Genomic DNA, 21,676 nt, shown 5'->3' with positions numbered 1-21,676 from the left:
GAGGAAGATAAGGTGATGTTCTAGAAGCCCTAGAGGTCCACAGGTGAACAAGTAAGCCATGAAGATAAGAACTGGAAAAATGCCCACCATAGTAGGATGCACCATGCTCCTTACTGCAAGTTCCCTCAGTGAAGTGATGAGAATGAGTCAATGACTTACAAAGTAAGGAGAGAGGCAGAGATGCCAGGAAGGAAGAGAAATGCATGTTTGATTGAGCAGCTGTTAAATGAACCTGTACAACTCTGAGTCCATCAATATTTTGACACAGAGGATAAAAGGGGACAAAAAGAATGAGACATCAAAACAGATGAAGGACTACCTGGAAAGAGGTGGGTGCTCAGCGGATGAAGGATATGGGAGGAGGCACAAAATAAAGTAATAGGATAGATATATGACAAATTATAGTATGTTCATGTATTAAAATCCTCAATAGAGGCTGGAGAGGTGGTTCAGCAGCTAAAGGCATTTATTCACTGAACTTGCTGGCCTGGGTTCTAATCCCTAGTACCTATATAAAGCCAGTTTTTGCAGTGGCATGATATCCTGGTGTACTCATTCTCGTTCACTCTCATTCTCTGTCCCCCATAAATAAAAATGAATTTTAAAATTCTTAATAAAAATGTTACAAAAAAGACATGAAAGGAAGAGGACTACTTGGAAAGAAGTTGGAAGGGTAAGGGAAAAAGAGGGTAATGGAGAATAAATATGATCAAAATATATTATAGAAATGTGTGAAATCATCAAAAATAAAATAAAAATTACAGAAAGAATAGCACAATAAAACAAATTACATGTTTAGTATCACAAACATGCACATAAAAGGGAACATACTTTTTTAAGATCAGTATCCAATCTTGTATGAGGTTCACGATCTCTGGACAAAATAAACCTGCTTCTTACTTCTTAGGGGCATGCTACAGAACAGACAGCCTAGGAAAACTACACGCCCAGTACCACTGAGAGTGATTACCTACAAAGAATGCTTCCAGTGGTTTAGGAGTGGAGCCCTTGGAATTAAGCCTCTGAGGAAAAACAACATCTTAGCAAGAAGGTGCTGGCATACACCAAGTGCCATGCAGTGAGTCATCAGAGAGAGAAGGGTCCCACCCCATGAAGCTTCCACACCTGCCCTGTCTTCTCACTGCAAAGACAGCAACACATGGCTCTCCAGAGTGGTGGTATGATGCAAACAGAGCTGGCAGACTGGTTAAACTGGCCTTTTCAGCTGGATGGTCACTGGAATTGGCTTGGGTTCTCTCTCCGAAGAATGAGGCATGAGGTCAAGAACTGCATCATAGAAAAGGCAGCTCACAAAGACATCTAAAGAAGCGAGTCAGGACAGGGATGGTTACTATAGAAAGTGAGTGGTGGACATTTTTTTCATTTGCTTTGTTTCTGAGACAGTCAGATGTAGTCCAGGCTCATCCTGAACTCCTGATTCTCCTGTGTCAGCCTACCGAGTGCCAGAACTTCAGACATGATATATAGTTTGAGTAGTTTTTTTTAATACTGTATTTTAAAATTTATTTATTTATTTAAGAGAGAAAGAGGGGGAGAGAGAGAATGGACATGTCAGGGCCTCCAGCCCCTGCAAATGAACTCCAAATGTGTGTGCCCCTTGTGCATTTTGGGAAAATGAACCTGGGTCCTTTGGCTTTGCAAACAAAAGCCTTAACTGCAAAGCCATCCCTCCAGCCCTAGTTTGAGTAGATTTTTTACAGAGGAAAACAGCAGTCCTGAGCAGCTTCATTTTGACCACAGTTTTCTCTCATCACGCTCCTATTCTCATTGTTTGCATACCAATGTTCATTTCTATGTCACAGAAGTTATCATACCAGATATTAATGTGGTAGTGGTAGAAATATTCAAAAAATCTTGAACAGTGAAAAGCTCCCAAGAAGAGATAAGAATAGAATGAAGAGGGATGACTAGAGAGGCTGCCCCCCCCTTTATTGCTCTTGCTTTTGCAGTTTATTGCAGGTTTAACTTTAATTACTTCTTACACCACATTGTAATTTTTTTGTTTGTTTTTGTGAGGTAGGGTCTCACTCTGGTCCAGGCTGACCTAGAATTAACTATGTAGTCTCAGGGTGGCCTCAAACTCATAGCAATCCTCCTACCTCTGCCTCCCAAGTGCTGGGATTAAAGGCGTGCGCCACCATGCCCAGCCACATTGTAATTTGTTTGCTAAACTATTACATTTTTGCATATCTTTTGGAACCTGCTCATTTAACTGTCCAGTACTGTTGTAACCCAGGCTTTCTTATATTATAAAATTCTTAACAAACTTGAGCTTGGGGCTGATACCATTACAGAGAGGTCTGAGCATCAGTCCACTGGTGTAAATAAACTTACTCTCCTTTTCTGACTTGACTGGTTGTCGCTCAACTCCCAGAAATTCACATAACATTTCTGGAGGCCCCAGTGAGATTGTACTACTGTACCCCCACTGGTCATAGGGGCTGCCACTCCTGGGCCCTGCAATAGAGAACCGCACACCCCTGAAGTGTTACCAGGGTTTCCTTCCAGGAGGCCAAAAGAGGACTTCAAGGCCCCGGAGCTCCCACCAGGTAAAGTGAGACAAGGGACCAGTATGGACATCCAAACCAGGTAAAGTCCCTGGGAAAGACAGACAGGACTTGATATGGGCTGATTCCCACAGGAGGTTGTATCCAAAGCCTTGATGGGATTCTGTGGAGACATGGGCAGGCCTCTGATCAGGCAGGAAAAGGGGACAGCAATTAAACCTTGAAGAGATTCTGAGGTGATAGTGACCCGATTTGGCAGGAAAAGGTGGGGGGAAAGTTAAACCTCAAAGGGTTTCTGAGGTGAGACTGGCCCTATTTAGACAGAATAAGAATTAATGGGAATAACTGGGGAACACCTGTTTTAAACTCTGAATAACTGTGCATGAATAGAAGATTGAACATTGACTTGAATTTCAGCTATTAATGACCAGTACTAGTTTATGGGAAATGCAGATTCTGGCTGTGCTGGTTTGTGTCTGCAGCAGTGCTATGGGACATAGATTCAAACAGCGCGTGTACTCACACTAATGAGAATCCATGTGGGATTCTGTATATGGAGACATACTGTGGGATGCACAAACTCCGAAAGGCTGTCACACATGCTAGATGGTAAACAGCAAGCAGGACAGTGGAAGAGAGACCCCATGCCATAGCCAGACACAGGCTCAAAGAACAAATTGGATCCTAAAGTCTGCCAGATAAAGGCTAAAAGCCAGGCACCTAGGGATTTGTAGGTTTGCTCAGTTGCTAGCCATAATTGCTAATGATTGCTTCTACTTCAGTGTAATATAAACTATGATATGCTATTTAAATTCATGACAAGCTGGGTTCTGAGAAATGGGCTGGCCGCCCCCTAACTCAGACTCCAAGCATTTATTTTTATTTTGTTTATTTGAGAATGACAGAGAGAGAAAGAGGCAGATAGATAAGAGAATGGGCATGCCAGGGACTCTAGCCACTGCAAATGAACTCCAGATGCATGTGCCACCTTGTGCATCTGGCTTATGTGGGTCCTGGGGAACCAAGCCTTGAGCCTTAGGCTTCACAGGCAAGCACCTAACTGCTAAGCCATCTCTCTAGCCCTCCAAGCATTGTCCTTAGGCAAATTATCTATTGCCTCTGGATGAGGAAAGGGAAAATGACAAGCAGCATATAATTTTGGTTTTCTCTCAATTTCTCTGTCTTAGATGACTAAAAGCTTGTTAGACTACAGTACCCAGATTTAAAATAAACATAACAGCTTCTGGTCAACCACTCTTCTGCTCCTGGGATAATATCAGGCAAGATCTGTGGGGCTCCAGTATGAATAGGTCTTAGCAGACCTCCAGTGGGCAGGCATGGAGGGGCACAGTAGGGAATCTGCTGATGCCCATGTTCTGAGGTAGCCCACTAGACCCTCCAGTTCCCCCCAACCACCTGACACAGACACATGCCCCTGACCAGGCTCTCTGCTGCACTACCTACAGGCTCTGCCAACTGGGCGCCTGTGCAACATCCCTTCCCCATCCCCAGCTCATCACCTGCAATGTCACCTCCCTCCAGAGTTCCTGCTGATTGTCCCCTCCCTTCTGAGCTCCTGTGGACCGTCTAGCACCACCCTGTCTTGCATCGTTGGTGGGCTGGCTTACAGGCTGTCTCCACCTGCTTGCAGACCCTCCACCATCTGTGCTGCCTACAGGCACCCTTGAGTGTGCCCCTTAGCAAGTGCCCTTGTTTCCCTCACACCAGCCAAGTCCCTGATCTGGCCTAGTCTGTGGAACCCAGCAACCCCCACTATCCCTCCAATGCCACACCACACCCAACTCCCAATGACTACTTGGAGCATCACATAAGCACCAGAAGAGGAACACAAGAAAACCAGGCAATCACCTGCCTGGGGGATCCAGTGGGTCTTTCATAACCTGCCCATCTAAATTCAACAGAAGAGCAAGGGCAAGTGCTACAATGCTTGAGCCATAGGCAAGACACAGCTGAGACTTGGGTCAAAGGGATCCTAAAAATTCAATCAGCACCAGCCCACAGTGGGTGTTGCACGTATGCCCTTTGCAACCTGCACATCCCCAAAATACTAAGCCATAAGTAGCCTCTTCTAGCCAAACATAAAACAGAACATTCACATAAGACACTACAAAGGAAAATTTTTGCTTCCTTCTTAATTAAATAATATTTGCACACCATGATGATCAGATGACAACACAAAAAGGAATAACACAAAATATCAACTGGAAGGAACCCCAACAAGGTTGCCCAGTCCCACAATGTAAATCTCAAATGAAAACATATAAGAGAGAACATGAACAGAACCCCAAAATGAAGACACAAGATATGTGACCATGACCAAGCAAATGGCAGAACTGGCAGCAAACCAACTAAAAACAATCAATCACAGAAATGAAATCCACACAGCTGTCTTCACTAGGGTGGACCTAATAGGCACTACCCAGAGAGACCTCAAAAGAGTATTAAATGAACTAAAGATGAACCAAAAAAATAGAGGATCTCAATAACATCTGGTTAAGCTAAATGAAGCAATAAGTAAATGCAAGAATGAATTCCAAGAAGCATTAGGAAATCAAAACATGACCTGCAATTGGAACTTGACAAAAAGATGGGTACTATACAGAAAAAGGCAATAGAGAATACAAACCAAATTGTACTAGTGAAAACCTCTCTAAAAGCCCGCAAGAACACAGTTCATCATGTGGTAGACAGAACCTAAGAACTGGAAGGCAAAACAGAAAAGAAAAGAAAACAAAACAATTAAGGAGTACAAAAACAGAAATAGGTTCAAAAATTTTTGTGACCAGAACATAAGGGAACTATGCCCTGACATTCAGATCATGGGTATACCAGAAGGGGAAGAAATTCAGACGAAAGAGATGGGGAACTTGTTCAAAAAATTTATCAAAGACAACTTTCCCAACTTCTCAAAACACAGTCCAGTCAAGATACAAGAAGCTAACAGAGCTCTAAACAGACTTGACCAAATAAGAAACTCTCCAAGACACATCATTATTAAAACTCTCAACTATGAAAACAAAGAGAAAGTGTTAACAGTAGCAAGAGAGAAATGACACAAAGGCAATTTCATTAGAATTACCTCAGATTTCTCAATAGAAACCCTGAAAGCCAGAAGGACCTGGAAAGAAACACTTCAAAATTAAAAACAAACAAACAAACAAAAACCAACTATGGCTTCCAGCCCCAAATACTGTACTCAGTGAAAGTATCCCACATAATAGATGGTGAAAGGAAAACTTTCCATGATAAAATCCAGCTCTACAAGTTACAAACACAAAGCAAACCCACGGAAAATACTTCAGGGAATTCTCCACACTGAAGAGTCAAATAACCAACCTCAAGAGCCTACAAGAAGCAGACCACAATAACCAAAACTAGAGAAGGCTCAAAAAAGTACAAAGTCCAAGAAAACACAAAAACCTCATAAAGCACTCTAACATGTCAGGGATTAAATCAAACCTCAGTTAGTTACCTTAAACATTAATGGTCTCAATTCACCCATCAAAAGACCTAAGTTAACAGGGTAGATCAGAAAAATTGACCCTTCACTTTGCTGTCTCCAAGAAACCCACCTCCCCACTAAAGACAGACACTTCCTCAGGGTGAAGGGATGGAAAATGATATTCCAAGCAAATGGAAATAAGAAACAAGGAGGGGTTGCCATAGTAAAATCTGATAAAATAGACTTCAAACCAAAAGTAATCAAAAAGGACAAAGAAGGCCACTCATCAAGGGAATGATCCAACAAAAGGAATTCACAATCATATATGCACCAAACACAGGTGTACCACAATTTATAAAACAAAGTCTACTTGACAACAAAACAGAAATAAACACCAACACCATCATAGTTGGGGACATCAATACGCCATTATCAGCAATACACAAATCATCAAAACAGAAAACCAACTAGGAAATAAAGAGAGCTCAACAATACCACACATTAACTAGACCTAACTGACATCTACAGAACATTCTACCCGAAATCTACAGAATACACAGTATTACCAACAGCACAAGGAACCTTCTACAAAATAAATCCTATATTAGGCCACAAAATCTGCCTTCATAAATTCAGGAAAATTGACATAATTTTTTACATAGCATCAAATCACAATGCTATAAAGCTAGAAATTAACAAGAGATGCTTCAGGAATTCCACCAGCTGCTGAAGACTGAACAACACACTTTTAAACAATTAATGGGTAGTGGAAGAAATGAGAAAGGACACAGTAAAATTTCTAGAATTGAATGACAATGAGAACACAACTTGCCAAAGTTATGGGACACAATGAAGGCAGTCCTAAGGGGAAAATTCATAGCAATTCATAACCAAGACAGAGAGATCCCAAATTAAAAACCTAATCATCCACCTAGGCACTGGAAAAACAAGAAGAATCCAACCCCAAAAACTCCAGACAGAAACAAATAATCAAGATCACAGCAGAAATCAATGAAAAAGAAACTAAGAATACAATTAAGAAAATTGATGAAACGAAGACCTGGTTCTTTGAAAAATTAAATAAGACTGACAAAGCCCTGGCCAATTTGATCAAGTGAAAAAAAGAGATGCTTCAAATTAAAAAAATTAGAAATAAAAAAGGAGAGGTCACAACATATATCAATAAAATTCAAAGAATCATCAAGACATATTTCTAAAACCTCTACTCCACAAAATTTGATAATCTGGAAGAAATAGATGAATTCCTAGACACATACCACCTATCAAAATTAAACTCAGAGCAGATAAATCTCCTAAACATACCTGTCCTATCTGTCAAGATTAAAGAGTCCAGGACCAGATGTCTTCTCAGCCAAATCCTATCAAACCTTCATGGAAGAACTGAAATCAATTTTTCTCAAACTGTTCCACATTATCGGAGAACAAGGGATACACCCCAATTCCTTTTATGAAGCTGGCATCACCCTAATACTCAAACCACACAGAGATACAAGGAAAGAACACTATAGTCCCATATCCCTGATGAATTTAGATGCAAAGATCTTGAATAAAATCCTCACAAACTGAATTCAATAACACATCAAAAGCATTATCTACTTTGATCAAGAAGGCTTCATCCCAGGGATGCAGGGATGGTTCAACATATGGAAATTGGTTAACATAATACATCACATCAAAAAACATAATCACAAGAGACACATGATCATCTCAATTGATGCAAAGCAAGCATTTGGCAAAATACAACATAACTTCATGATTAAAACACTGGAGAAAGTAGGCATGTATGGCTGATGTCTCAACACAATAAAGGCTATATTTAAAACTCCTCAAGCTTGGGCTGGAGAGATGGCATAGCGGTTAAACGCTTGCCTGTGATGCCTAAGGACCCCGGTTCGAGGCTCGGTTCCCCAGGTCCCACGTTAGCCAGATGCACAAGGGGGCGTACGAGTCTGGAGTTCATTTGCAGAGGCTGGAAGCCCTGGCGCGCCCATTCTCTCTCTCTCCCTCTATCTGTCTTTCTCTCTGTGTCTGTCGCTCTCAAATAAATACATAAAAAAAAAAATTAAAAAAAAAACTCCTCAAGCTCAAATAATACTTAATATGTAAAAACTCAGAGTTCCCATTGAGATTAGGATCAAAACAGAGGTGCCCACTCTCACCACTGCTCTTCAACATACTACTAGAAATCCTAGCCCAAGCAATAAGACAAAGAGAAACAAAAGGGATACAAATTGGAAAGGAAGAAGTCAAATTAGCCCTATATGCAGATGACATGATCAAACAATACATAGCGGACTCAAAAGTCTACATCTCAAAACTTTTAAGGTGAGTAATTCCTTCAATAAAATGTCAGGATTCAAAATCAACCCAATAAAATAAGTAGCCTATCTATATGCAAAGAACAAATTTACAGAGAAAGAAAAAGAAAATACCTTGGAATATCATTAACCAAGGACATGAAAACATAAAAACACAAAAGAAAGAAACTGAAGAGGACTTGAGAAGATGGAAATACCTATCATGCTCATGGATAGGTAGAATTAATATTGTGAAAATGGCAATTCTACCAAAAGGAATACATATATTTAATACAATACCAATAAAAATTCCAGCATCATTCTTCACAGAGATAGAAAATATTATCTCAAAATTCATATGGAATGGCAGCAGGCCTCAGATATCCAACATATCTTCAGCAAAAGAAACACGTCTGGTGGTATCATCACGCCTGATCTTAAGCTGTATTACAAAACCATAGTATTAAAAACAGCATGGTACTGGCATAAAAAAAAAAAAACAAAAAACAGAAATGTAGACCAATGGAACAAAATTGAAGATTCAGACTTTAGGCCAAGTAACTATAGCTACTTAATCTTTGAGAAAGAGCCTTTGAGGGTGCTTCTAGGAAGGATTAACTGAAGGAGAAAGTCTTTTCTCCAGAGTGAACCCTTCCCTCAGAGCAGGTAGCTCCTCTTAGATAGGAACTTTATATAAAGAAGCTTTGGGTAAAAAGAGCCCTTGCTTCCACTCAGCTGCCAGAGCTACTTGCTGCCTTCCAGCATGGATTGAAGACCCGCACGGACTAAGGACCAGTATCACCTGAAGACCCATTTGGATTGAAAACCAGCAGCTCTTAAGGAAGCCTATAGGCCTTCAGTGCCAGATTGAGACTTCTGAATCATCTGGCCATGTGGACTAAGCAGCTACTGGGTTCTTTAATTCTCAGGCTTGCAACTGTTATTGGACTCCTGTAAGCTAATCTAGTAAATTCCCTTTTTACTATAGCAGTTCTGTTCCTCTAGAGAACCCTGACTAATACAGATTTTGGAACCAGAAGTGGTTCTAGAGAAACAGAATTGTAAGGATGGATTTCTGTAGTGGGCTTGGTGCTATCTGGGGTTGATTCCCCAACGTCAATGCTACTAAAGGCCCTACTGGTGACAAGGAGAGTGCTTTTAGTGGAAATAAGGAGGGCACTAATAATCCATAGTGTGAACTATTTAGAACTCCATCAGATAGATGATTTGGTGATCCTGAGTCATATCTTATAAAGAGCAAGGAATTTAGTGACTCTGTATTTAAAACACTTTAATATTTGAGAAAGAGTAAGACAAATGATGAGCTGGTTGGTTGCTTCTAGCATCTCTGGACAAACTAGTGAGCTCAGAGAGGAAATTTCCAACCTTAAGACCCACATACATGATCTGAAGGTTTCTAAGGATGCCCTTGGAGGAGAGTCTCCTCTCTAGCTAGAACAGGCCTCAAATTACAGAAAACCAAATCCAAGCTCTTATTGTAAGATTGGCTAACTTGCAATGTAAACTCAAATCCCAGGTTCACCAGCTATCAGAAGTTAAAGTGAGGGCACTGACTGGAAAAGAGTAGGATCCTGTGATTTTTGGATGGTGAAGTGTGGGAAGACCCTGAAGAATCTGAGGACACTGAACTTTCAGATTCTGAAGAAGTTGTTTTGCATGAAAATATTACCTCCTCTCCCTTAACAGCAGTTGTATCCCCACACCCACACCCTTCCCACCCTTGCCTGAGAAAAATTAATCTTTCTTTGTCTGAGGTATCAGCAGGAAGTGCTGATGCTCCTCAGTGCCCACCCATATTTGCCTCTAGGTCTATAACCAGAAGTAAGACTAGGCACACCCCTATAGGTGAGAAAGTGTGACTCAACAGGAGGTGTGGTTCACCCTTAAAGAACTTCAGGAGTTTTCTATCTTGGTAACTAGTACAGGCAGAAGTATGGGGAATGTGTGTGGGAATGGACTTTTAAGGGTTTGGGATGATGGAACATAAGAGTAATTAAGGCTGAATTTACTGAAATAGAACTATTGAGTAGATATTTTAGATTTAACACTGCAGCTTGTGCAGTTGGAAGAGGTGCCAAGAGTTTGCCTTTAGTATGGATCCAAAGATGGCCTACTGTGAATGAGCCTGAGTTGCCTGATATCCCTTAACTTAATATTGATGAAAGGATTAAAAGGCTCAAAGAACTTGGAATGCTGTGCCATGGAAACTCATCTTTACCCTCACAATCAGAGTGTCCTTCACTAAGACTATAAGAAAGATTTGTGAGGGGAGCCCCAGCATGCTTAAAGTCCCCCATCATTGGTCTTTTATGAAAAGAAGACATCATAGTGGGAGCTGAAGTTTCTGCATTAGGTGACTTAGATGTCATGAGTCTAAATGGATCTCAGGATAACAAGGGCCAAGTGGCAGTGTTGAATCACCCATGGTGACGTGAATGTGGTTTAGGCAGCATAGGGAAAACCATGCACATAAAGGTATGACTTGGATGGACCTTTGGCACTAATCATGGTGTTCCCAGACGTCAAATACCAGACTTGAGCCAGTTTATAGATCCTGAGTCCCCCTCGAGGAAGAACCCACCTAAAACCTTCAAAAGTTTCAATATGAAGCTTCCTCCTATCCTTTCTCAGACAGACCTGCAGCCTTTTGCTAGGGTAACTGTACACTGGGGAAAAGGAAGTAATCAGACCTTTCAGGGCCTATTGGACACTGGTTCTGAATTGACATTGATTCCAAAAGATCCCATAAAGCACCATGGCCCTCCAGTTAAAGTAGGTGCTTATGGAGGTCAGGTGATCAATGTAGTTTTGGCAAATGTTACACTGATGGTGGGTCCAGTGGGTCCCCAAACTCACCCTGTAGTTATTTCCCCAGGCCCAGAATGTCTAATTGGGATTCTTAGGAATGCACAATCCCCACATTGGTTGCCTGACTTGTGGAGTGAGGGCTATTATGGTTGCAAAGACCCAGTGGAAATAATGAGGCTCCCACCACCAGGGAAAATAGTGAATCAAAAACAGTTATCACATCCCTGGAGGGATTGATGAAATTAATGCCACTACAAAGGACTTGAAGGATGCAAGGGTGGTGGTTTCCACCACATCTCCCTTTAACTTTCCTATTTGGCCTGTTCAGAAGACAAATGGATACTGGTGAATGACAGTGGATTATCGTAAATGTAATGAGGTGGTGACTCCAATTGCAGCTGCTGTACCAGATGTGGTTGCTTTACTTTGAGCAGATTAACACATCTCCTGGTACCTGATATACAGCTACTGATCTTGCAAATGCTTTTTTCTCCATACCTGTCCAATCAGGACCACTAGAAGCAATTGCCTTCAGCTGGCAAGGTCAGCAGCACACCTTTACTGTTTTATCTCAAGGTTATATTAACTCTGCAGCCCTGTGTAATAGCTTAGTTCACAGTGATCTTGATCACCTGTCCCTTTCACAAGGTGTTATGTTGGTCCATTATGTCGATGACATTATGCTGATTAAATGGAATGAGCAGGAGGTGGCAACCACTCTGGAGTTGCTGGTACAGCATATATGCATCAAGGGATGGGAAATAAATCCATCCAAAATTCAAGGACCTTTCACCTTGGTGAAATTTCTAGGAGTACAGTGGTGTGGGGTATGCAGGGATATTCCTTCGAAGGTGAAGGATAAGTTGTTGCATCTGGCTCGTCCTACCACTAAGAAAGAAGCACAACATCTAGTGGGCCTGTATGGATTTTGGAGACAGCACATTCCTCATTTGGCTGTCTTACTCAGTCCCATATACCAAATGACTCAGAAAACTACTATTTTCAGTGGGCCCCAAAACAAGAGGAGGCTCTTCAACAGGTCCAGGCTGCTCTGCCCCTTGCGCCAAATGATCCAACAGATCTGATGGTACTTGAGGTAATGGTAGCAGACAGGGATGCCATTTGGAGCCTTGACAGGCCCCCACAGGTGAACCAAAGAGGAGGCCCTTGGGATTTTAGAGCAAGGTCCTGCCATCATCTGCAAACATTATTCTCCCTTTGAGAGAGAGCTCTTGTTCTGCTATTGGGTCTTAGTAGAAACTGAACATTTGACAATGGGCCATCAAGTTACTATAACCTGAGCTGCCCATTATGAGCTGGGTGTTATCTGAATCACCAGGCCATAAAGTTGGACATGCACAGTAGCAATCCATCATCAAGTGGAAGTGATATATACATGATTGGACTCAAGCAGGCCCTGAAGGCACAAGTAGGTTAAATGAGGAAGTTGCCCAACTGCCTGTGGTTTCTACTCCTGTAACGCCTTCTGTCCGCCAGTTGGCATGTATGGTATCATGGGATGTGCCCTATGATCAACTGAGGAGAAGACTAGAGCATGATTTACAGATGGTTCACCATGTTATGTGGGCACCTCCCAGAAGTGAACAGGTGCAGCATTACAGCCTCTTTCTGGGACAACTCTGAAGGACCGTGGTGAAGGGAAGTCTTCACAATGGGCAGAACTTTGGGCAGTGCACATGGTTGTGCATTTTGCTTGGAAATAAAAATGTCCTGATGTGTGGTTATACACTGATTCATGGGCTATGGCCAATGGTTTGCCTGGATGGTCCAGGACTTGGAAGAAGCACAATTGGAAAATTGGTGAAGACATCTGGGGAAGGTGTATGTGGACAGAACTCTCTGAATGGTCAAAAGATAAAAAGATACTGTGTCTCATGTTAATGCTCACCAGAAGGTGACTTTATCAGAGGATGACTTTAATAATCAAGTAGATAAGCTGACCCGTGCTGTGGATAGTGTTCAATCTCTTTTGTCAGCCACCCCTGTCATTGCCCAATGGGCCCATGAACAAAGTGGCCATGGTGGCAGGGATGCAGGTTATGCATGGGCTCAACAACATGGACTTCCACCAACTAAGGCTGACCTGGCTAAGGCTGCTGCTGAGTGCTACATTTGCCAGCAGCAGAAACCAATTCCCCAATAAGGTAGTATTCCTCAGGGTGACCAGCCAGCACCTTGGTGGCAGGTTGACAATATTGGAACACTTCTATCATGGAATGGGCAGCATTTTGCCCTTACTGAAATAGACACTTATTCTGGGTATGCATCTAGTTGTTAAGCACCCAAGGGAAAAAAAGGGGGAATATAGAGTATGTCTGTACCTTTGTCTATAACAACAACAAAAAATAATCTAGTTAAAACATGGTATTAAAAAACTTTAACAATCTGTTATAACATTTAACTTATATTGTCTGATGACATGGTAAGCCATATCTGAAAGATCTAGACAAAACATATGAACAGTCTTGGAGACAATTTTTTATCAACAAAAATATAAATATTAACTGACTTTAATTTAGTTTTAGTGTCCTCGTGAGAGCCACTAGTTTTGCTCCTGTGCAGTATGAGGGGATATTAAATCTTAAAGGAATTTCTAGGACAACCTGTTATCTCAAGGGATAGTTAGTTACTAGTTAGCCAGAAAATTTCCTTGGAGATTAAGGGGCCTAACACAGCATAGGTGTACACACAGGTTGCTTATCATAGTTAATTAGGAGGGCCATTGTTGTCAGTACTGGGATGCAAACTGGTCTCAGACTCCAGATTTTTGCCTGTTTCTCAAGCTATTCTTTACTGGCATTTCTACCCCATCTGACAAAACCTTGTGAGTTCCAAGAATGTCCTAAGTACTTGAGGGTCTTATAGCTATATCTCTCAGGAAATGGAGAAGCCTGAGGTTCTAACTAATGGCTCTTACTCACTTTTGGATGGGCTCAGAGATAAGAAGGGTTGGACATAGAGCAACTTAATATATTTCTTTCTCTATTATATTTCTTTTTAAAAAAACAGGTCTAGCTGAAGACTAGTATCATCCCCTCAGGGCTCCAGGTTTTCTTATTTCCTAGAGGGTCTGCTGGCTGGTAAAAGGAAAACCAGGGTGCTGTCCATTTATGTCAGATGGGTAATCAAGTGCTTTGACAGAAGCCTATATTGTTTTGGGGACCTTACAGGTCTCCATCAACAGCTCACTGTGGGTGGTAACCACATTCTGGTACTGGGTGTTACAGGCTAGAGCTAAAAATAAAATAGTAAAATGAAATATAAATTTAAGGTTAGCCCTCATACCACCCTTTCCAGGGCCTTTCTTTTCAGGTACTTCCCCCATGTTCCTGTTGAGGGTTCAAACTTTTAGTTTATCTTCAAGGATAATTCTATGGTACCATTTCATTTGAGGTTCAGTTTTGTGCTCTCCTCCCTTCCCCTTCCCCATACCAAGCTCTTCCATCCCTATTGTCCAGGTCTCCAGTTGCCTATTAGGTCAGCAACTCAAGCTGATCCAGGTTAGGAACCACAGATGAGTGAGACCATGTGGTGATTGTCTTCCTGTGATTGTGTGAGTTCTTTGAGTGTGATGTGTTACAAGTCCACCTATTTTTCTACAACTTTCATTGTAGCATTCCAATGTATAAATGTACGACAACTTCTTTATGTGTTCATCCATGGGCACCTGGGTTGATTCCATTCTTAGAGATTATGAATTGAGCAACTATAAATATGGTTGAGACCACATACTGAATTCCAGCTTAGCCTGGGCTATAGTGAAACCCTATTTTGAAAAAAGAAATGTGTTCTGAGTGCTCTGTATTATTTAGTAAGAATTATATTTAAAAAAAAAAAAAAACAGAGCTGGAGAGATGGCTTAGCAGTTAAGGCACTTGCCTGTGAAGCCTAAGAACTCTGTCTCTCCAGGTCCCATGTTGCCAGACACAGTTATGCAAGCAGTCAATGTCACACATGTGCACAAGGGGGCACATGTGTCTGGAGTTTCTTTGCAGTGGCTGAAGGTCCTGGCACATCCATTCTCTCTGTGTCTGTCTCTTTTTTTCTCTCTCTCAAAATAAAGTAATAAAATAAAAACTTTAAAAAAGGGCTGGAGAGATGGCTTAGTGAATAAGGTGCTTGCCTGTGAATCCTAAGGATTCCCCAGTATCCACATAAGCCAGTTGCACAAGGTGGCACATGCATTTGGAGTTTCTCTGCAGTGGCTAGAGGCCCTGGCATGCCCATTCTCTCTCATAAATAAGTAAATACACAAATAAAGTACTTTTAAAAACTTTAAAAAATTATGGGGGGGAGGAAAAAAATTATGTTGTCAACTTGGTTATAACTAGTATGTTAAGAACACTATTGACTTACAATCTAACCTTATATCTAGACACTAAATTCAGACATTAATTAGAATAAATTCAGACATTAATTAGAATCTTTTGTTCAGTACTTATGTGTTCTATTGAAGAAAATCATCTATAATGTACAATAGTATTTTTCCATTTCTTTTTATTATTTAAAATCTCATTTCTGGGCTATGAGGATGGCTTACTGGTTAAGGTGCTTGCCTGGAAAGCAAAGAACCCAGGTTTGATGCCCCAGGACCTACATAAGCCAGATGCACAAGGTGAAGCATGCGTCTGGAATTCGTTTGCAGTGGCTGAGGGCCCTGGGGTGCCCATTCTCTTTCTATCTGCCTCTTTCTCGGTCTCTCTCAAATAAGTAAATAAATAAATAAATAAGTTTAAAATATCTCATTTCCTTTTTTGATTTGCTATAACCACTACAAAATAATAGTTAGTATCCATGCACAGGATAGCTATACTTAACAATAATAAATCACATATTTTAAAATATCAGAGAAAAATTGTGATATTTCCAAAACAAGGAAATGATAAATATCTGAGGTGACAGATACACTTACTACCCTGATGTGAGCTTCACACCTTGTACAAATATACTGAAATATCACACTGAATCCCAGAAGTATGCATAATTACAAGGAACCAATTAAAAATAAAAACGTCTTTTAGAGAACACTAATAGCATCTGAGAACACTTACATGGTGCTCAGTATATTGGGGTATGTTCGTAAGTATCATTTAATCCTCATGACGAGTGTATGAGCTAGGTATTATGCTCATTTTATAAATGATGAAAATGAGGTACAGAAAGGTTCTGCCACATGTCTAAGAAGTCTTCAAGCCAGGAAAATGAAGCTCCTTAGCACCATCTTTTTGTAGAGTACTTATAGTATTTGGAGAGTAGAATATGAGTTGTCAGGCCACAGAAGTGTTACTACAGTTACTAAGGTCAGAGTCTGGGCCCTAACAGCATACTAATCACCATGTTCAATAATAAGACAAACAAATCACCAAACACATACCAGTGAGAAGCAGGTTATTCACGTGGCCACAGTGAAGAAACTGATAATAGAAGCAGAGGGGAAATGAGAGCATTCACTTGTTTCTACTCTCTACTAGCATAAGTACTATGAGGTCATTGTTTGCTTCAAGCCCTAAAAGGAGATGAACTGAAGCCTCTGGTTCCTGCCACTCAGACATCTGAGTCTGTATAACTTTAAGGTCTCAAGGTACTCTTTAGCAGTGTTGCATCTTCAACTGCCAGTGTGTACATAGTGTGCACACTTTTGGCCAAGATGTCAGCAAGCCTTGGACAACAGAACCCCTCTGCATGGCCACATCCCCTGTGGCTACTACCTGGGAGCAGAACATGCCAAAATTACAAGATAAAAGAAGGTAATTGTGTGTGTGTGTGTGTGTGTACATGTTTGTGTGGTGTATGCATGCATATGAAGTTAGAGGTCAATGTCAGGCATCTTTCTCAGTCACTTTCTATTTTATTCTTTGAAACAGGCCTCAAACCCATACCTCATTGATCCAGCTAGATTAACTAGCCAATGAGTCCAGAGCATCCTTCTGTCTCTGCCCTCTTAGTATTGAGATTACATGCAGCTGCCATCACACCCAGGATTTTACATGGATGCTGAGAGCTGAACTTTGATTCTCATGCTTGCTCAGCAAGCATTTTACCTACTGAGACATTTCTCCATTCCCTAAAAGAAGGTAACTTCCTAACTGCTCCTGTAATAGGTAAAAGACTACTCAGTTGTACTTGTGTGCATTTGGGAGGAAAGCAGAGGAGATAACAGGAGTTAATGCCAGGAATTCAGCTGCTATAGTTGTTCTGTGGTTGTCCTCTCTCTAAGTCCAGACAAGAGGGCTCCTGCTCAAATTGAAGGGCTGATCTTTCCCAAGTCCATTGTCACCTTGGGAATATGGAAAGGGTCTATCTATAGGATGCTCCAATGGGCAGGAGCAATAAAATATCCCAGCACCTGTGAGCCTTTTTTCCCTTGCAGGAATACTTACTTAGTGCACTTCCTATGAACACTGGCTGAAATGAGGATGAAAGGTGAGAAGTGGAAAAAACAGAAAAAATAATGACAGCTTCAATAGACTCCTCTTGTCATGATTATCACAATCCAGCCTGCCTGTACAATCTTTCCTAAGTCTATGACTTAGGACCAATGAAGCATATTATTTTCTACTTGTGCTTGGCTTATGCAATTTGCTAGTCACCAGGGGCCATCCCCACCTATCACACAAACAGAACATCACAAGGATGAAGGCACTGCTTATGGAATACAAGGGAACCCAGAAGTCTCATGAGAACTCTGGCCATGGTGACAGGTTGCAGACTGAGTGCAGTGGCTCTGCAGCTCTGGACTTAACCTTACTTCTTTATGTGGAAAAGGGCAGTGTCTGTATGAAATGAGAAGATGGTGATGTGTAACACCACATAGTGGATGCTCCCTGAATGCTCAGTAGGGGGCCTCAACAGTCACCATAGCCAATTGTTCCCCACTCTCTACACTCACTGCCAATTATCCAAAAATATCTGAATATAGCCACAGACCTACTACAATCTTGCTTCAGTGCCATCCCTCCTTCCTAAATTGGGCTATCTACACAATTGACTAAACTTAAAAACAAAATGCTAGACCTGAAATGGCTGGAGAAGAATGACTAAAGAGAAATGGCAATACAGTTTTTGGAATGGTGCAGGGAGAAGCAGTCCAACATCTTGACTTCCTGTAGACAGTGTTTAAGTCTTCACCATTTGAAGAACTGAACCATGCAGATATCTACTGCAATAGGAAGCACATAGACCTGTTTGCCATTTCTTTGTTTACAAATGTTTACTTGAGATATTTACACATTACTTTTTTCTTCGTAAATAAAGAAAGAAGCAAAGAAAAAAGTCAAAATAACACTAGAAGATAAACAAAGCTTGCTCTGCTGCAGTCCCCTGAATGTTTTTGTCATGATATGTTAGGTCTCTATCAGTCACACAGTGTGTGGAAAGAACGTGGTTCAAACTGTGGGCCATTCTTTGTTTTGGTCTGGGCAACAGTGGGTTGTTTTAGAACTCTAGCATACACCGATTTCCCAGACAATGACTGAAAGCTTGCATCTGAAAAGTGAGAAGTTTTTTACATATAATACAAATGGATTACTATAAAAAAGATAAAGGTAACTTGGCATTCCTACTTCAGCACCACTGACATGGGTGACTAGGTCATTCTTTGCTGTAGCAGCTGTTCTGTGTATTGTAGGACATCCAAGAGCATCCTTGGCTTCTACCACCAAATTATAGTGTGACAACCAAAAATGTTTCTATATTTCCAGATGTCCCGAGGGTGACTTTCACCTGTTGATACCTCCTGATCTGTGTTAAACAAGGGGAATATTCTTTTTCTTGTATAAGGAAGTAATAATGTTATTAAAAATTATGGCAGGTCTTGAGAGATGGCTTAGTGGTTAAGGTGCTGGCCTGCAAAGCCCAAGGACCCATGTTCTACTTCCCAGATCCACAAGGTGATGCATGGACAAGGCCATGCATGCATACAAGGTGGCATATGCGTCTAGAGTTTGATTACAGTGGCTGAAGGCCCTAGCACACCAATTCTCTCTCTCTCTCTCTCTCTGTCATTAAAAAAAAGAACTATGACAAATTCTTGAAGAGATATGTTGATTATAACAAGTTGACTTACATTGCATATATAATCTCCTTCCAGGGGAATTTAATCACTATATTGAAAATATATGAACAGGTTCCCTGTGTGCAGGTGGGTGTGGTAATCTTGAGTAAGCAGGCTAGGCCCGTGTTCCAGGCTCCTCCTACCTCCTGGGACTGAGTTCCTTGCTTGGACAGTGTGTAGGCAGCAGTCTGGAGTGAATAGGCCAATAGGCCAGAACCCTGTTTCTGAGCTCCCTCCCCACATACCAGTCTGAGTTCCCTGTGACTGTCTGTGTGCTGACAGGCAGGCACAATGGTCTGGAGTGAGTAGGCCAGACTCCTATTTCTGGGCTCTTCCTACCTCTCTGGTCTGAGTTCCCTGCATGGGCAATGTATAGGCAGGCATGGTGGTCTGTAAACCATGCCTTCATAAAGTCAGGAAAACTGAAATAACTTCCTGCATCATGTCAGATCACAGGGCCTTAAGGCTAGAATTCCACCAGCTCCTGAGGACTAAACAACACACTTTTAAACAATTAATCGGTCATGGAAAGTAAAAAAAAAAAAAAAATTGGAAAATTCCTAGAATTGAATGATAAAGAAATTACACACTACCAAAACTTATGGGACACAATGAAGGCAGTCATAAGGGGAAATTCATCTTCCTAAATGCCTTCATTACAAAGACAGAGGGATCCCAAACCAATAACCTGATTGTCCACCTAAAGGCCGTGGAAAAACAAAAAAAAAATCCAATTGAAAGAGCACTCCAGATAGAAAGAACTAATCAAGATCATAGCAGAAATTAATGAATTGGAAACTAAGAAAACAATTTTAAAAAATAAATGAAATGAAGAGTTGGTCCTTTGAAAGAATAAACAAGATTGACAAACCTCTGGCCAATTATCAAGCAAAAAAAAAAAAAAAAATTTTTTTTTAAAAAGGGAAGTCTTAAACTAACAAAATCAGAAATGAAAAAGGAGAGGTCACAACAGACATCAATGAAATTGAAAGAATCACGAGGGAATAGCTCTAAAACCTCTACTCCATGACATTAAATAATCTGGAAGAAATAGATGAATTCCTACACACATATCACCTACCAAAACTAAACTCCAAGCATATTAATCTCCTAAACAAACCTACCACTATCACATCCATGGAGATTGAAAAGGTAATCAAAAACCTCCCAAAAAAGAAAAGCGCAGGACCAGGTGGCTTCTCAGCTGAATCCTATCAAACCTTCATTGAAGAACTGAAACCATTTTTTCTCAAACTATTCCACATAATCAGAGACCAGGGAATCCTCCCCAATTTCTTTTACCTAATACCAAAACCAAACACAGATGCAACATGGAAAGAAAACTAATGAACTTAGATGCAAAGATCCTGAACAAAATCCTTATAAACCTAATTCAACAACAGATCAAAAGCATTATCTACATTGGCCAAGTAGGCTTCATCCTAAGGATGCAGGGATGGTGTAACATACAAAAATCAGTCAACATAATATACCACATAAACTGAACCATTAAGAACCACATGATCATCTCAATTGATGCAGAGAAGGCCTTTGACAAATTACACCACCACTTCATCATCAAAACAGTGGAAAGAATAGGCATGGAGGGTTTATATCTCAACATAGTATAGGCTATATATAAAGCTCCTAAAGCACAAATAATACTTAATGGGAAAAACTCATGGAGTTCCCAGTGAGATCAGGAACAAGACAGGCATGTCCACTCTCACCTTGGCCCTTCAACATAGTCCTAGAAGTACTAGCCCAAGCAATAAGACAGGGGAAAGAAATAAAAGGGATTCAATTTAGAAAGTAAAAAGTTAAGTTAGCCCTATTTGCAGATGACATGATCCTGTATATAAGTGACCTGAAAGTTTCCATCCCAAAACTTCTAAAGGTGATAAATTCCTTCAGCAAAGTGGCAGGATATAAAACCAATGCACAAAAATCAGTAGCTTTTCTATATGCACAGGACAAATATACAGAGAAATAAATCAGTGAGACTCTCAATTTTCAATAGCAACCAAAAAAGTTAAATACCATGGAATAACACTAACCAAGGATGTGAAATACCTATATAATGAAAACATAAAAACATTCAAAGAAGAAATAGAGGAGAATTTGAGAAGACCGAAAGACCTCCAATGCTCCTGGGTGAGTAAAATTAACATTGTGAAAATGGCAACTCTACCAAAAGCAATATACAGATTTAATGCAATACCAACAAAAATACCAGCATCATTCTTCATAGAGATTGAAAAAAATGATCTCAAAATTCACATGGAATGCCAGAAGGCCTCAGATATCCAAACATGTTCTCAGTAACCCCCCCCCAAAAAAAAAACAACACCTCTGGTAGTAACACCATACCTGATCTAAAGCTATATTACAAAGCCATAGTGACAAAAACACCATGGTCCTGGAATAAAAACAGAAACACAGATCAATGGAACAGAACTAAAGA

General features: G+C 40.8%; 1 protein-coding gene across 1 annotated transcript in view; it reads right to left on the bottom strand.

Moving 5' to 3' along the window:
• The window catches only part of Garem1 (GRB2 associated regulator of MAPK1 subtype 1), a 238,859-nt gene that overhangs the window by 114,947 nt on the left and 102,236 nt on the right, over nt 1–21,676 (bottom strand). The gene's annotated exons all lie outside the window — the stretch shown is intronic.

Source organism: Jaculus jaculus, chromosome 15 (genome assembly GCF_020740685.1).
Source record: "Jaculus jaculus isolate mJacJac1 chromosome 15, mJacJac1.mat.Y.cur, whole genome shotgun sequence".
NCBI classification, from domain to species: Eukaryota; Metazoa; Chordata; class Mammalia; order Rodentia; family Dipodidae; genus Jaculus; species Jaculus jaculus.
Note: the sequence above shows the minus strand (reverse complement) of the source record. Positions and strands in the feature narration are given on the sequence as shown.